Source organism: Mesoplodon densirostris, chromosome 8 (assembly GCF_025265405.1).
Source record: "Mesoplodon densirostris isolate mMesDen1 chromosome 8, mMesDen1 primary haplotype, whole genome shotgun sequence".
Taxonomy (NCBI): domain Eukaryota; kingdom Metazoa; phylum Chordata; class Mammalia; order Artiodactyla; family Ziphiidae; genus Mesoplodon; species Mesoplodon densirostris.
The window spans coordinates 115,364,928-115,379,100 of NC_082668.1; the positions used below are offsets into that span (position 1 = coordinate 115,364,928).

Here is a 14,173-nt window from a genome sequence, read left to right on the forward strand (position 1 = left end):
GTATAAATGAGATTACCAGATGTTTTCCTGGCTACAGATTCTTCCAGAAGGCTTTGGTGGAGAGAAATGGGTCGGTGGGAGTGGAAAAAAGAGTTCAGCAAGAGATAGTGAGCTAATCTGTGTAAATGGCCTGTCATGGGTTGAATTGTGTCCTTTTCAAAAAGATATGTTGGCATCCTAACCCCCCAGTACCTCAGAATGTGACTGTATTTGGAGATAAGGTCTTTACAAAGGTACTTAAACTAAAATGAGACCATCAGGATGGGCACTAATCCAATATGACTGGTGTTCTTATTAAAAGGGGAAATCTGGGGACTTCCTTGGTGGCCCAGTGGCTAAAACTCTGCACTCCCAATGCAGGGGGCCCAGGTTCAATCCCTAGTCAGGGAACTAGATCCCACATGCCGCAACTAAAGATCCCACATGCTGCAACTAAAGATCCCTCATGCTGCAACTAAAAGATCCCGCATGCCACAACTAAAGACCCCGAATGCCGCAGCTCAAGATCCCACATGCCACAACTAAAAGATCCCGCATGCCACAACTAAAGACCCCGAATGCCGCAGCTCAAGATCCCACATGCCACAACTAAAAGATCCCACATGCCACAACTAAAGATCCCGCAATTAAAGATCCCGCACGTGGCAATGAACATCCTGCAGGCCGCAACGAAGATCCCACGTGCTGCAACTAAGACTTGGTGCAGCCAAATAAATAAATATTTAAAAAAAAAAAAATAAAGGGGGAAATCTGGATCCAGAGACCAGGCACACACACACACACACAGAGAAGGAAGAGTTTCTTTTCTCGCCGCTTCCCTAGAATTGTGCCTGGGAGGTGCCTCGGGCCCAGCTGCCCCATTTCTCCCCAGTCATTCCTTCCTTGCTGGCAGGGGATGGGAACTCTGGAATCTCACTGCTTTTACCTCAGCTTGTGGGTCTCATGTCCCTCTCTGCTCTCTGGCAGCATGTATACCTCACAGACCACTTTCTCTGAAACCCCTAAGTCTACTCACCACCAGCTTCCTCCCTGGCTCCCCTGGATCCAGACCCTTGCTAGTCTCAAGAAACAGAAAAGTCAGACTCTGACACACTATACACAATTAAAGTCTCGAATCCTTTCAAGGCATTGGCTTTGATATTTCAAAAGCTTAATCTTTTGCTTTCAATAGACTCTTAAACTCTTCCCTACTTATGATTTTGAAGTCTATTTTGAAATGCAAAAATACCAGGAATCAGCTCTCTGTTTCCTTTCATTCTTTTCTTAAGGCAATAAAGGCAAAATAATTAGTAGCCTGAAGGTTGAGGGTGCAGGGAGGGGTAGAGATAACAGGAAAGAACAGATAGGAAAGAGGGGAACATCAGTTAACATTCAAAATACTGTCCTACCACATGTATTAGTTGTTCTTTTCTTACCACAGCTTCTCAGGTAGTTCTCAAACTTCAGGATGAAGCAATTATACTCCAATAAAGATGTTAAAACAACAACAACAAAAAAAAAAAACTTGAGCATTTCCAAGAACTATCCAGTAGAGTTGCACAGACCCCATTCTCTTCAAAGAAGACTACTTTGGACCAATGGAAGCAGTTAAGCCATTATATTGCTTTTCACTTGTGGGCACATCCAGATTGAAATAAGAACTTGCAGTCTTATAAATAGATGGAAATTTTTTAGGTGAATAAGACTGAAATTTATTTTTCAACCAAGAGTTGAAGAGCAACCTGGCACTGGCTGAACAGCAAAGCCTCTTGAGACTGCAGCTGTATGGCCCTATGGCTTTGCCTGTGAAGCAGTTCTTTTATTTTATTTTATTTTATTTATTTTTTTATTTTTGTGTGTGTGTGGTACGTGGGCCTCTCACTGCTGTGGCCTCTCCCGCTGCGGAGCACAGGCTCCGGACGCGCAGGCTCAGCGGCCATGGCTCATGGGCCCAGCCGCTCCGCGGCATGTGGGATCTTCCCGGACCGGGGCACAAACCCGTGTCCCCTGCATCGGCAGGCGGACTCTCAACCACTGCACCACCAGGGAAGCCCCGAAGCAGTTCTTTAAGACACAGCTGGGGTGCTGGGCCCTTATTGAGTCAAGACTCACATAAGACAGAAATCCTTCAACATGACATGACAGATCAGAGGGGAGTCAGACAGACTGTTCTGCTGTGCTGCATCTAAATTGCAAAGGAGAAGAAAGGGGAAATGGTGTAATTAGAGGCATTTTAAGCTCCCTCGTAGGAGGAGCAGCAAAATATTCTATATTTGAAATCGTAGTGGGAACTTGAAGTTCTAAGGTAGTGGGGACAGGGATGGGGAACAAGGAGAAAGGAAGAATTAAAGGAAGAAGGCACAATGTGCTCTCAGACACTTCGAAGAATCTATAGGCACGTTTCTAGGAGAAAGGAGTAGTAAAATCCCATTTCTCTGAAGTACAATGGGAGGTGTAAGGCTAGAGAAGAAAGAACACGAGATTGAGGGGCAGGGGTCAAGGGCGGGTAGAAAGGACTAAAATGAAAGGTTGACTATTTACAAGGCATCAAAGAAAAATTGATTTTTTTTTAGTAAAATTATTTCACTGTACAAAGTCTCTAGGCATGCCATTAATGTTTAACTTATTGTAGATTATACTGCTTTATCACACTATACATTTTTTTTTCTAAAAATGCTTTAAAAATTGCTAACCGATCTTCTTGGCCACAGTTCAGAGTACAATTGTGGAGCCTTATGTAGACTTAGAGAGTTTCCCCTCCTGAAGGCTAATATTGATCTCTACCTGATCCTGCCAAGCTGGGGAAATAAGCATGAGTTGTTTCTTCAACGAAGAGCAACTCTCAAAACTGCTCTGGTTCTTAGAGGAGAGGCAAAAACACCAACGTTAGGGCTTCCCTGGTGGTGCAGTGGTTGAGAGTCCGCCTGCCGATGCAGGGGATGCGTGTTCGTGCCCCGGTCCGGGAGGATCCCACATGCCGTGGAGCGGCTGGGCCCGTGAGCCATGGCCGGTGTGCCTGCGCCTCCAGAGCCTGTGCTCCGCGGCGGGAGAGGCCACAACAGTGAGAGGCCTGCGTACCGCAAAAAAAAAAAAAAAAAAAAAAAAAAAAAAAAAAACAATGTTGCAAGTTTCTCCTGTAAAAGCTTTCTTGGACAAGTAATCCCTCACAGTTGTATAGCACTTTATGCTTTTAAAGCACTTTCAGATGCATTGTCTCATTTGAATTTTAGTGAATTGTATCATAAAGGACATTTTCTATATATCATGTGTTTTTACATACTGCTTTTTCCACCATCAAAACCAATAAAAGGGCTTCCCTGGTGGCGCAGTGGTTGAGAGTCTGCCTGCCGATGCGGGGGACATGGGTTCGTGCCCCGGTCCGGGAGGATCCCACATGCCGTGGAGCGGCTAGGCCCGTGGGCCATGGCCGCTGAGCCTGCGCATCTGGAGCCTGTGCTCCGTGGCGGGAGAGGCCACAGCAGTGAGAGGCCCGCGTACCACAAAAAAAAAAAAAAAAAAACCAATAAAACATTGGATATGGTTAATTAGATTCTTATACCCTAAATACTCTCAGCCTTTAACTGTTTTCATTTAGTTTTTGTTTTTGTTTTCTCTTTCCTTCTAACTAGAGAGCATTTTATGCTGTGGTCAGTTCTCTCGATGGTCCAAATTTCTAGTCTTTCATTTAGCAAAGTAACACAAGGCTTCTAAGACCTAGAAACTAAAGTCCAGGTTGGGGTGGATCTCTGGGGCTCTGTGTCCTAGCCAGCTGCCCAGGGCATTCACCGGTAGTGTGAGAGTCACTGTGTCCTGTTAATGCTGTTAAAGGACATCAGAGGCTATCGACCAAAGTTTTAGAGCCAGACTAGACCAGGCTTTGAACTCTGGATTTACCACTTAGTAGCTGTGTGGCATCCTCTTTCAAGTGGTGATATCCACTTCATGTCATTTGTAAAGCTTCTAAGTGCAGTAGAGTTCCTGCCATACAGTAGGCATTGAATGAATGTTCATTCTACTCCTTACTTCAGAGAAGGAAGACTGTTGAAAAGTGGAGTCACCCACAGTTTACGTGACAAGGGCTGGGGTTTGATCTTCTTGACAGAAGTAGAGTTGGGAAGGCCACCCTCAATCCCCAGGGTAATTTTGTGCATTGCTAAACTCTGACCAGTCCACCAAGCCTGCTGAAACCAGGGCATCTGCTGACACCCCAGTGGATGCCATAGTCCCCATCAGGCAGGTCATGAGGTATCTACACACCATAATCCCAAAATGGCCCCAGTGCATACCGTATTCCCAAAGAAGACTAGGCCAGCCAACCCCATCATTACACAACAGCAGATGCAGATATCACCAGCCAACCAGGATCTCTCAAGACATTTTGCTTTCCTAATATGGGGCAGAAACAGTTGGAGTGTTTTTGCTTTGAAAGATCTACTTCCTTTCTCTTTTCCTAAACCTCATCCCTGAGGAGCTCCTAGACCTGTTCCTCTGTCTGGGTCAAGTTCCCTGCTTTACCGCTCAGCACGCAGTCTTAGGTCTCCAACGGTTTTTTTTGTTTTGTTTTGTTTCGTTTTTCCTTTAACAGCATATACGAAGAACTAGTGTCTTAACCTCTGGGGAAAAGTCTTGGTCTTTATCCCCCTGTGGAAGAAAGCAAACAGAAGCTCCCCACGAACTTAACTTGATAGTTGCTGATTCTTTGCCTCAAGGAGAGAACCAAGCTGGGAGAACTGGACTGAAAGGTCAGAAGAATTTGCTTCCACAAGACAAATGATCTCTCTGTGACAGACAGTGGCTCAGGTGCAACAAACATGCATAGAGTACATACATTAGCCAAACACTGCACTGGATGCCAGGATATAAAGGTGAGTAGAGAATGGTCCTTATCCTAGCCTTCAAAGCCTACTTGAAGAATAAATGAAACCTGTGGTACAACCTGTCATGATTGTGACTGATGCTAAAAAAGGCTCAAAATGAAAAGTGCTCTGAGTCATAGAGGGGAAGTCATCAGCTCTAATGGGAGGAAAGGGAGCCAAGAGAAGGCTTCACACAAGGGGTAATACTGATGCTAAGTAGAATCTCCATGTTGTTTCTAGCCAGCAGTTATTTTGTGAAAATGAAATAAATTATGGCATTTATTGACACTTCTGGTCCGTACTAATTCTTTTTTTTTCTTAACAATCTTTTCAACTTATTCATAAATTTTTATTTCACAAATGTATATGCATATATGCATACGTGCGTGCATGTCTATGTGTATATATGTATGTACATGAATATATTATAAATACTGCGCTTTCTTTTGTGACTCTTGGTCCTGCCTGTCTCGCAAATTTCAAGCATTAAAATATGCTTGAAGCTATGCTTCTTCTACATAGATGATTTCTTCTAAATAAGCTGAAACTGGGTTCAGTATGCATTATATACATACCTCTTGTGACATTAATCCCCCAAGTACCTTCCTTTTTTCCTTTTGAAGGCTTCCATCTTTATTTTCTGCTCCATATTTTCTTCACCATGCCCGTCATGTAGTTTGCCAGCATCCTGCAGCCTGTAACCCAGCAACGTGCCCCAGGATCCCTTACAAGAAATACCTGGAGAGGCCCAGCATTGTGTGGTCTTGTTAGGTAGCCCTGGACTTTCAAAGCTCCATGCAGGCCTCCAACTTCCCAACAGGTTTGTACTTTGGAGCTTGTTGCCGTCTTGATTGTGAGGAGATGCTCTATGCCCCGCACTCCTCTGTTGATTGCCCTTAAGAGTATTTTCTGTTAATAGAATATTTGCTGGAGTTTTCCATTTCAACCTGTCTACAGCTGCCTGTCCTTGAGCTGTCGCTGAGTCACACTGGTCCGAGGAGAAGGGATTGTTCCCGCTCCCGTTTTCATTGGAAGAGAGCTTGAAGTAATGTAACCTGGTAAAGGTTCCTTAACTGAACCCAAAGCTCTACTTACTGTGCAGTTCCTGTAAGCGTCCTCCCTGGCTGCTGCTACTTCGTCATTTTATGTCCATTCCTGGGGAGTTGGGCGGCCTTGGTTGAAGCTTCCCTCACATCCCTCTATTCTGTAGGACACAAAAGCACTTTACAAACTATAATGCATCATACACACATGGAGTCTTATTGTAATTATGTTAGAAACAGCCACCCATTAAAGAGTAGTCTGTCTGCATAGACCACACCCATCTGTCCGTCCTTTAGCACCGTTTACGTGAACTGCTTGGGGACTAAGTTGCCTTACTTGTCCTTGCGGTCAAGAGGCTACCCGTGTGACAGCACAAGAGTCCAAACGAGACGTCAGCGTTTTAGGAACATCCCTGTATTTTACAATATATATATAATGAACGTTGATTAATTCTGGATGCCTGTATATTTTTTAATATCATCTACAGTTTTTTCTGCATTTGTAAATTTAAAAAATTAAAAATCCTTCCTGAGCAGAACTCTATATCTGCTAAAACATACAGAATTAATGTATAAGAACAGGAACCCAGTTCTGCTGAATCGACTGGCTCCTAAAGGTAACTTCTAAATCTTCCACATTTACCTTTTTTCTTTAAAAAATGTTATTTTCCAGTTTTTCTTAGCATCCCCTCCCCTATTTATGCTGAGAATACCCACTGTGCTTGTCAGAGCATATTTGTAATAGTAGGTAACTGGAAACAATAGGAAGCAGATGCAGACACTGAGAATTTAAGTCTAATGACTGATGGTGTGTTGATGAAAACATGTTAAATTTTTATTTATTTATTTATTTATTTATTTATTTTTGCTGTGTTGGGTCTTCGTTTCTGTGCGAGGGCTTTCTCTAGCTGCGGCGAGCGGGGGCCACTCTTCATCGCGGTGCGCGGGCCTCTCACTGTCGCGGCCTCTCTTGTTGCGGAGCGCAGGCTCCAGACACGCAGGCTCAGCAGTTGTGGCTCACAGGCCTAGTTGCTCCGTGGCATGTGGGGTCTTCCCAGACCAGGGCTCGAACCCATGTCCCCTGCATTGGCAGGCAGATTCTCAACCACTGTGCCACCAGGGAAGCCCCCATGCTAAATTTTTAAAGTGCCATTTTGAATTGTATATTATACAATGACTGAAATGAGTTAAACATTGTATATATATTGTGCAGGTATGGGGGGGATAAAATTGGGAAGGAATATGAAGAACCAAAAATTACCATACAGTAGGGAAATTATGGGTGACTTTAAAAAATTGCTTGTAAAAATTTAAAGTCTATTAGCTATAAAGAAAAATGAATGTCCTTCCATTTATGTCTTCATGCCATTGAGCTTTGTACTTCCTTTTGGACTCTTGCTTCTGCTTTTCTGGCATGTGTTCAAGTGTTTAAGTGTTATTTATACTCCTTCTGTTATAGTACATTCTAGCTATAAATGGTGATTTTTTTCCACAGAAGCTGAAAATGGGTCAGTATGCAGATTTCCATCCCTTCCTCCTTAATTTTTATTTCTGTGAAGTGTGAGCTGTACTGTTAAGCACCTTAAGAATCAGCCTTGCCTCACATTCCCTGTTACTCTCCTTCCAACAGCCCTGAGAGTGTAGCGAGGAGACCCTGCTAGGAAACATCCTCTTGAACTTTAGCACTTCATTTCTTTGCATGGATGGCCCAGTCTTGGTGCAAAATTAAAAATCACCTTGCTGATTCTCTCTTTGGTGTATCCCGTCATTCCTCTTAAGCCAACAAAGCTATTATGTTTTACCCTTTTATGGTATACTGTGTGCCTTGTGAGTCATGCTCCTGGAACATTTTGCTTGCTTTGCAGTACGAGTTACCCCAAAATCTGAGAATTTTGAAATGCGAGTGTTCCCCAATTCCCAGCAGTTTTTTGGGTTTTTTTTTTAATTTATTTATTTTTGGCTGTGTTGGGTCTTCGTTGCTGCGTGGGCTTTCTCTAGTTGCAGTGAGCAGGGGGTACTCTTCATTGTGGTGCACAGGCGTCTCATTGCGGTGGCTTCTCTTGTTGCAGAGTATGGGCTCTAGGTGCGTGGGCTTCAGTAGTTGTGGCACATGGGCTCAGTAGTTGTGGCTTGCAGGCTCTAGAGCACAGGCTCAGTAGTTGTGGTGCACGGGCTTAGTTGCTCTGCGGCATGTGGGATCTTCCCGGACCAGGACTCGAACCCGTGTCCCCTGCACTGGCAGGTGGATTCTTAACCACTGCGTCACCAGGGAAGCCCCCCCAGCAGTTTTTTTGCTTTAAAAATGTCATCACTGATATATAATACATGGATATATGATATATATGAATAAATGTAAATATGTTTATAGTATATGTATATGGATGCCAAAGTATGCATCAAAAATATAAAATCATGTATTAGAATGGTAAACACTGAATTGAGGAGAGATGTTTTGTTGTAATGATAAACACTGGCAAAGAGAAATAGAGTCAGTCCTTAGTATACAGGCCCTTAATGGATTGGCAATGCTTTTTTTTTAAGGGGAGCAAATATGTTATAATGTTAAGATTTGATAAAGCCAAGGGGTGGATGTATATGTGTTCCTATACTAGTCTCTATTATTGTCTCTGTGCACAAACTATTTCACAATTTTTTTTTTTTTTTCTTTTTGCGGTATGCGGGCCTCTCACCGCTGTGGCCTCTCCCGTTGCGGAGCACAGGCTCCGGACGCGCAGGCCCAGAGGCCATGGCTCACAGGCCCAGCCGCTCCGCGGCATATGGGATCCCCCCAGACCGGGGCACGAACCCGTATCCCCTGCATCGGCAGGCGGACTCTCAACCACTGCGCCACCAGGGAGGCCCCTCACAATTTTTTTAATGTTGTTTGAACTTCTTTTTTTTTTTTTTAATTCTTTTTTTTTTTTTTTTTTTTTTTTTTTGGCCACTCGGCTTGTGGGATCTTAGTTCCCCAACCAGGGGATTGAACCTGGGTGCGTGTCAGTGAAGTCACCAAGTCTTAACCACTGGACCACCAGGGAAGTTACTGAACTTCTTATTCCATTGTGCTGGTACCATTGAAATCTTACAGAAGACAGCAGTGAGGGCATTTTGGAAGTGGAACGGGAGGGGACCCTATACAAAGTGGGGAGTTGAGAGATACAGGTCATAGTTAATGGAACAGGAAGCAAAAGGACATACAGTAAGAAAATTACAAAGAGGAAGTAAAGTGCATTACCTAAAATTACAATAGAGGACTTAAAAATAGTGAGACATTCATACTGAGAGGAGGGAGGATCTAAGTGAACTAAGCACTCATGTATCAGAATGGGAAGGAAGTCTACAGATAAAGTCTGTCTGATAAACAAAGAAGTGGCAATATGACTGTATTATTTGAGGGATAGGGAAGTAACCACCCAAAAGAATTAAACAACTGTAGCTGTTGAAAAGTTAAACTTGGTTGCTTCCCAAGTGTGGGTCTAGTAGGGTTTGGGTGGAAGGCAAAGGGTAAGGTAGGGCTGGGATGTCGCAGCGGGGCATTCTTACCTTTTGCAATAAGTTCTTCAGCACCACTGAATTTTTTTTTTTAATAAATGTGCACACATACGGCTTTGATTTAAAAAAAAAAAAGTTTTAAAGATTAACACAATAGGGACTTCCCCGGTGGTCCAGTGGCTAAGACTCCACGCTCCCAATGCAAGGGGCCTGGGTTTGATCCCTGGTCAGGGAACTACATCCCACATGCCACAAACTAAGAGTTTGCATGCGCAACTAAAAAGATCCCACATGCTGCAATGAAGATTTGCATGCCACAACTAAGACCCAACACAGCCAAATAAATAAATAAATAAATATTGGGGGGGGGGGAAAGATTAACACAATAGTAAGACCATCAGACCCAAGAAAATATCCCCCTCTTCAATAACCTGATCAAGTTACTATTCACATCTTAAGCTATGTTGTCTGCTTGCAAATAAATTGTTTTCCTCCTCAATTTTCAATTGTTATCCTAGAATTATCCTTTGTTTTTCTTTCTCTGTTTCTTTTCCTTCTTTTAATTTTTACCCTCTGCAAACATTTTAGAAATAATTTCTCTATGCAGAAATTTGAAAGCTACTTATCCATTTATGGAAAGTTTGTTTCTGATGGACTATTCAGTGAAACAAGGAAAACAATTCAACTGGCTTAAAACACGCCTTTGGTAAGGATATAAAAATAGAAGGTAGAGCCACGGGGCTGGAGGGATAGTGAACAGAGTAGCTGCTAATGGGCTTTTTGGGGCGTGATGAAAGCATTTTAGACTTAGAGAGTGGTGATAGTTGCACATCTTTGAGAATTTACTAAAATGACTGAACTGGGGACGTCCCTGTTGGCGCAGTGGTTAAAAATCCGCCTGCCACTGCAGGAGACATGGGTTCGAGCCCTGGTCTGAGAATCCCACATGCTGCGCAGCAACTAAAGCCTGTGCACCACAACTACTGAAGCCCATGCACCTAGAGCCCACGAGCCACAACTACTGAAGTCTGCGCGCCTAGCACCCGTGCTCCGCAACAAGAGAAGCCACTACAATGAGAAGCCTTCACACCGCAAAGAAGAGTAGCCCCCGCTCACCGCAACTAGAGGAAAGCCTACGCGCAGCAACGAAGACCCAACGCAGCCAAAAATAAATAAATAAATAAATAAATAAATTTAAAATGACTGAATCGTACACTTTAAAGTAGTGAATTTTATGTACGTGAAATGTATCTCCGTTTTTTTTAAAGTCCGTGAAAAATACTACAAGCGAATAAATTAAAATGATAATCATTATATTATACTTGGGGAGTATTTTTTTCTATCCCATACTTCCCTAAAGTTTTGGTAATGTGATACTACTTACATAATTTCAGAAATATTTTAAAGTAACATCATTTTCCTCAGTGTGTGGTACTATCTTCATGTGTCTAATCTTTCCTCCTAATGTCATAACATTTTTAATTTTCTCCTGTACTCAAAAGTGCATAATTATTCACGTGTTGATCAGTTTTATTTATAGTTTGGGGTTTGGTGTTACTCTCATTCTTGTTTGGTTTTCTCTTTTCATCATTTTGATGCTGCCAGATGGGTGCTTGTGGTTTGTTCTTTCTTCAGTTTTCTTCACTCACTAGAACACTTTACTGCTTTCCTTGAGAGCTTTCCCTGAAACACCTATGAATGCCTTAACCAAATTGTGACTTCGTGAAAAAGGGGCTGGATTTTTCTGCCTTGAATCATTCCTCAGTCTAATCAAAGCTGAAAGGAAATCTGGAGGAGGGGGAAAAGGAGCACAGGGAGAGTAAGAGGAGGAAAAACTGATAGTTACTGAGCTCTTTTATGTTCCGGGCTCTGTCCGTGCATTTTCTCAATACTCCCTCTAGCCTGAGAGTATTACCCTCTTCATTTCAATGTGGTGTCCAGGGCTCAGATAGGTTAAGCAACTTGCTCCAGGTCACACAGCTGGTAAATAGTAACGGCAAGTATCAGACCCAGTTCTGATAAAACCAGTGCTCTCTCCTCCACATCTTCATGTTTAGTTAGGTCAGTTCTATTGAGACACGTTGCCAAGATGGCCTCCGAAAGTTTATATCAACTTATAACAATAATTAGTGGCTTTTCATGTCTATTGGTCATTTATATATTTGCCATTAGTAGGTTCTCTTATGTGTATTAGCTATTTATATAATTTCTTCTCTGAATTTCCTGCTTATTCCTTTTTCCTGTTCTCCTACTGTGTTATATGTTGTTAATGATTCTTACTGACTTGCAGCACCCTCTCTATATCATGGCTAATGTTTTTTTTGTTTCTGTTATGATGATGATTTCTTAGATTGCCATTCATTTCCTTTGTTTATTGTACTTTTACATGTAATCTGTTTTCTTTATGGTTGCGGGGTTACTGTTACTCTAAGAAATTATTTTACCACGCTGAGGTTATAAAAACATTCTGTGAATTTTGTTCTTAGTAGTTTTAGCATTTTCTTTTTTATTAAAAAATATTCAGGTCTTTGATCTACCTGAAATTGAGCTTAGTATGTAGTATGAGAGGGAATTAACATTATTCTTTCTTTTAACAATAACCAGTTTATCTTTCTCTTAAACAATAACCAGTTGTCCCAAACCAACTCATTTTACCTTATATACTGATTTTGTAGGCAACCTTTGTGGAATACTAAATATACACACACACACGTATATATACTAAATTGAGATACACGCATATACAAGAATCCGTCTCTACAGATGGCCAACAGGCATGTGAAAAGATGCTCAGCATCGCTAATTATTAGAAAAATGCAAATTAAAACTACAATGAGGTATCACCTCACACCAGTTAGAATGGCCATTATCAAAAAGTCTACACATAATAAAACCTGAAGAGGGTGTGGAAAAAAGGGAACCTTCCTACACTGTTGGTGGGAATGTAAACTGGTGCAGACACTATGGAGAACAGTATGGAGGTTCCTTTAAAAAACTAAAACTAGATCTACCATACGACCCAGCAATCCCACTCCTGGGCAGATATCCAGAAAGACAAAAATTCTAATTCAAAAGTTATATGCACCCCAATGTTCATAGCAGCACTATTTACAATAGCCAAGACATGGAAACAGCCTAAATGTCCATCAACAGATGAATGGATAAAGAAGATGTGGTACGTATATACAGTGGAATATTACTCAGCCATAAGAAGGAATGAAATAAGGCCATTTTCAGCAACGTGGATAGATCAGGGATTATCATACTAAGTGAAGTAAGTCAGACAGAGCAAGACAAATATCATATGATATCACTTATATATGGAATCTAAAGATATGATACAGGGACTTCCCTGGTGGTCCAGTGGTTAAGAATCCGCCTTCCCATGCAGGGGAAGCTGGTTCGATCCCTGGTCAGAGAACTAAGATCCCACATGCTGCAGGGCAACTAAACCCACGTGCCGCAACTACTGAGCCGGCATGCTCTGGAGCCCATGAGCCACAGCTAGAGAACCCACGTGCCTCAACTACTGAGCCCACACACTCTGGAGCCCATACACCACAATACTGAGCCCACACGCCACAACTAGAGAGAAGCCCACACACCACAAAGAAAAGCCCATACACAACAACAAAATATCCTGCATGCCGCAACGAAGATCCCTTGTGCCGCAACTAAGGCCCAACGCAGCCAAATAAATAAATATTAAAAAATAAAAATATGATACATATGAACTTGTTTACAGAAGAGAAATAGACTCAGACATAGAAACAAACTTACGGTTACCAAAGGGGAAAGGGGTGGGGAAGGAGGGATAAATGAGGAGTTTGGGATTAATAAATACACACTAATATATATAAAATAGATTAAAAATAAGGGCCTACTCTATAGCACAGGGAACTCTACTCAGTATCTTGAAATAACCTATCATGGAAAATAATCTGAAATAAATATAGATATATAGATATGAATCACTTTGCTGTATACCTGAAACTAATACAACATTGTAAATCAATTTAAAAAAAAGAATCTAAATTCTCTAGTCTGTTCCATTAATTTTTTTTGCCTATTCTTAAATGAGTACTATGCTGTTAATTTTGATATTAGATAGGACAAATCTCGTATTCTTGCAAAATCTATTAAATAAACAAATCTCACAAATAAGTAAATAAATTTTCTACCCAAAGATGCTAAAGGACTTGCTCAAATTCATGTATAATTTAGAGATAGAATCCAGAGAATAATCTCACTATCTTGAGTTTGGGTCATGTATTCATTTTCTTTAACAGACTTTTATTGAGTGCCTACTATATGCCAGAAGCTGTTGTAGCTTCTGAGAATCCAGCAGTGAAGGAAACAAAAAAATTTATGCCCTCGCGGTAATACATATTATTTTTATAGATTATATATATAGATAATATTATAGGTAATACAAATAGGTATGTTCTCTATATACCTCTGCTAAATTTCCTAATTTTTGAGAAATCTTAGTTATTCCTTCAGCATAATTGAAAGAGCTGGAATCTTGCACTTTCTATTTCACAGCTTCTTTTCCTTGCATATAAATGTTTTAAATTCTACAGTTTCATTTCTCTCTCTCTCTTTTTTTTTTTTTTGCGGTACGCGGGCCTCTCACTGCTGTGGCCTCTCCCGTTGCGGAGCACAGGCTGCGGACGCGCAGGCTCAGCGGCCATGGCTCACGGGCCCAGCCGCTCCGCAGCATGTGGGATCTTCCCGGACTGGGGCACGAACCTGTGTCCCCTGCATCAGCAGGTGGACTCTAAACCACTGCACCACCAGGGA

At 41.9% G+C, this 14,173-nt stretch overlaps 1 protein-coding gene across 2 annotated transcripts in view; it reads left to right on the forward strand.

Moving 5' to 3' along the window:
- Positions 1-14,173, forward strand: part of SLC35F5 (solute carrier family 35 member F5) — a 178,590-nt gene that overhangs the window by 18,256 nt on the left and 146,161 nt on the right. For both annotated transcript variants that reach the window (XM_060107151.1, XM_060107152.1), the window contains exon 2: positions 4,565-4,844. The gene's annotated coding sequence lies outside the window, so the exon portion shown is untranslated. The remainder of the gene's footprint in view (positions 1-4,564; positions 4,845-14,173) is intronic.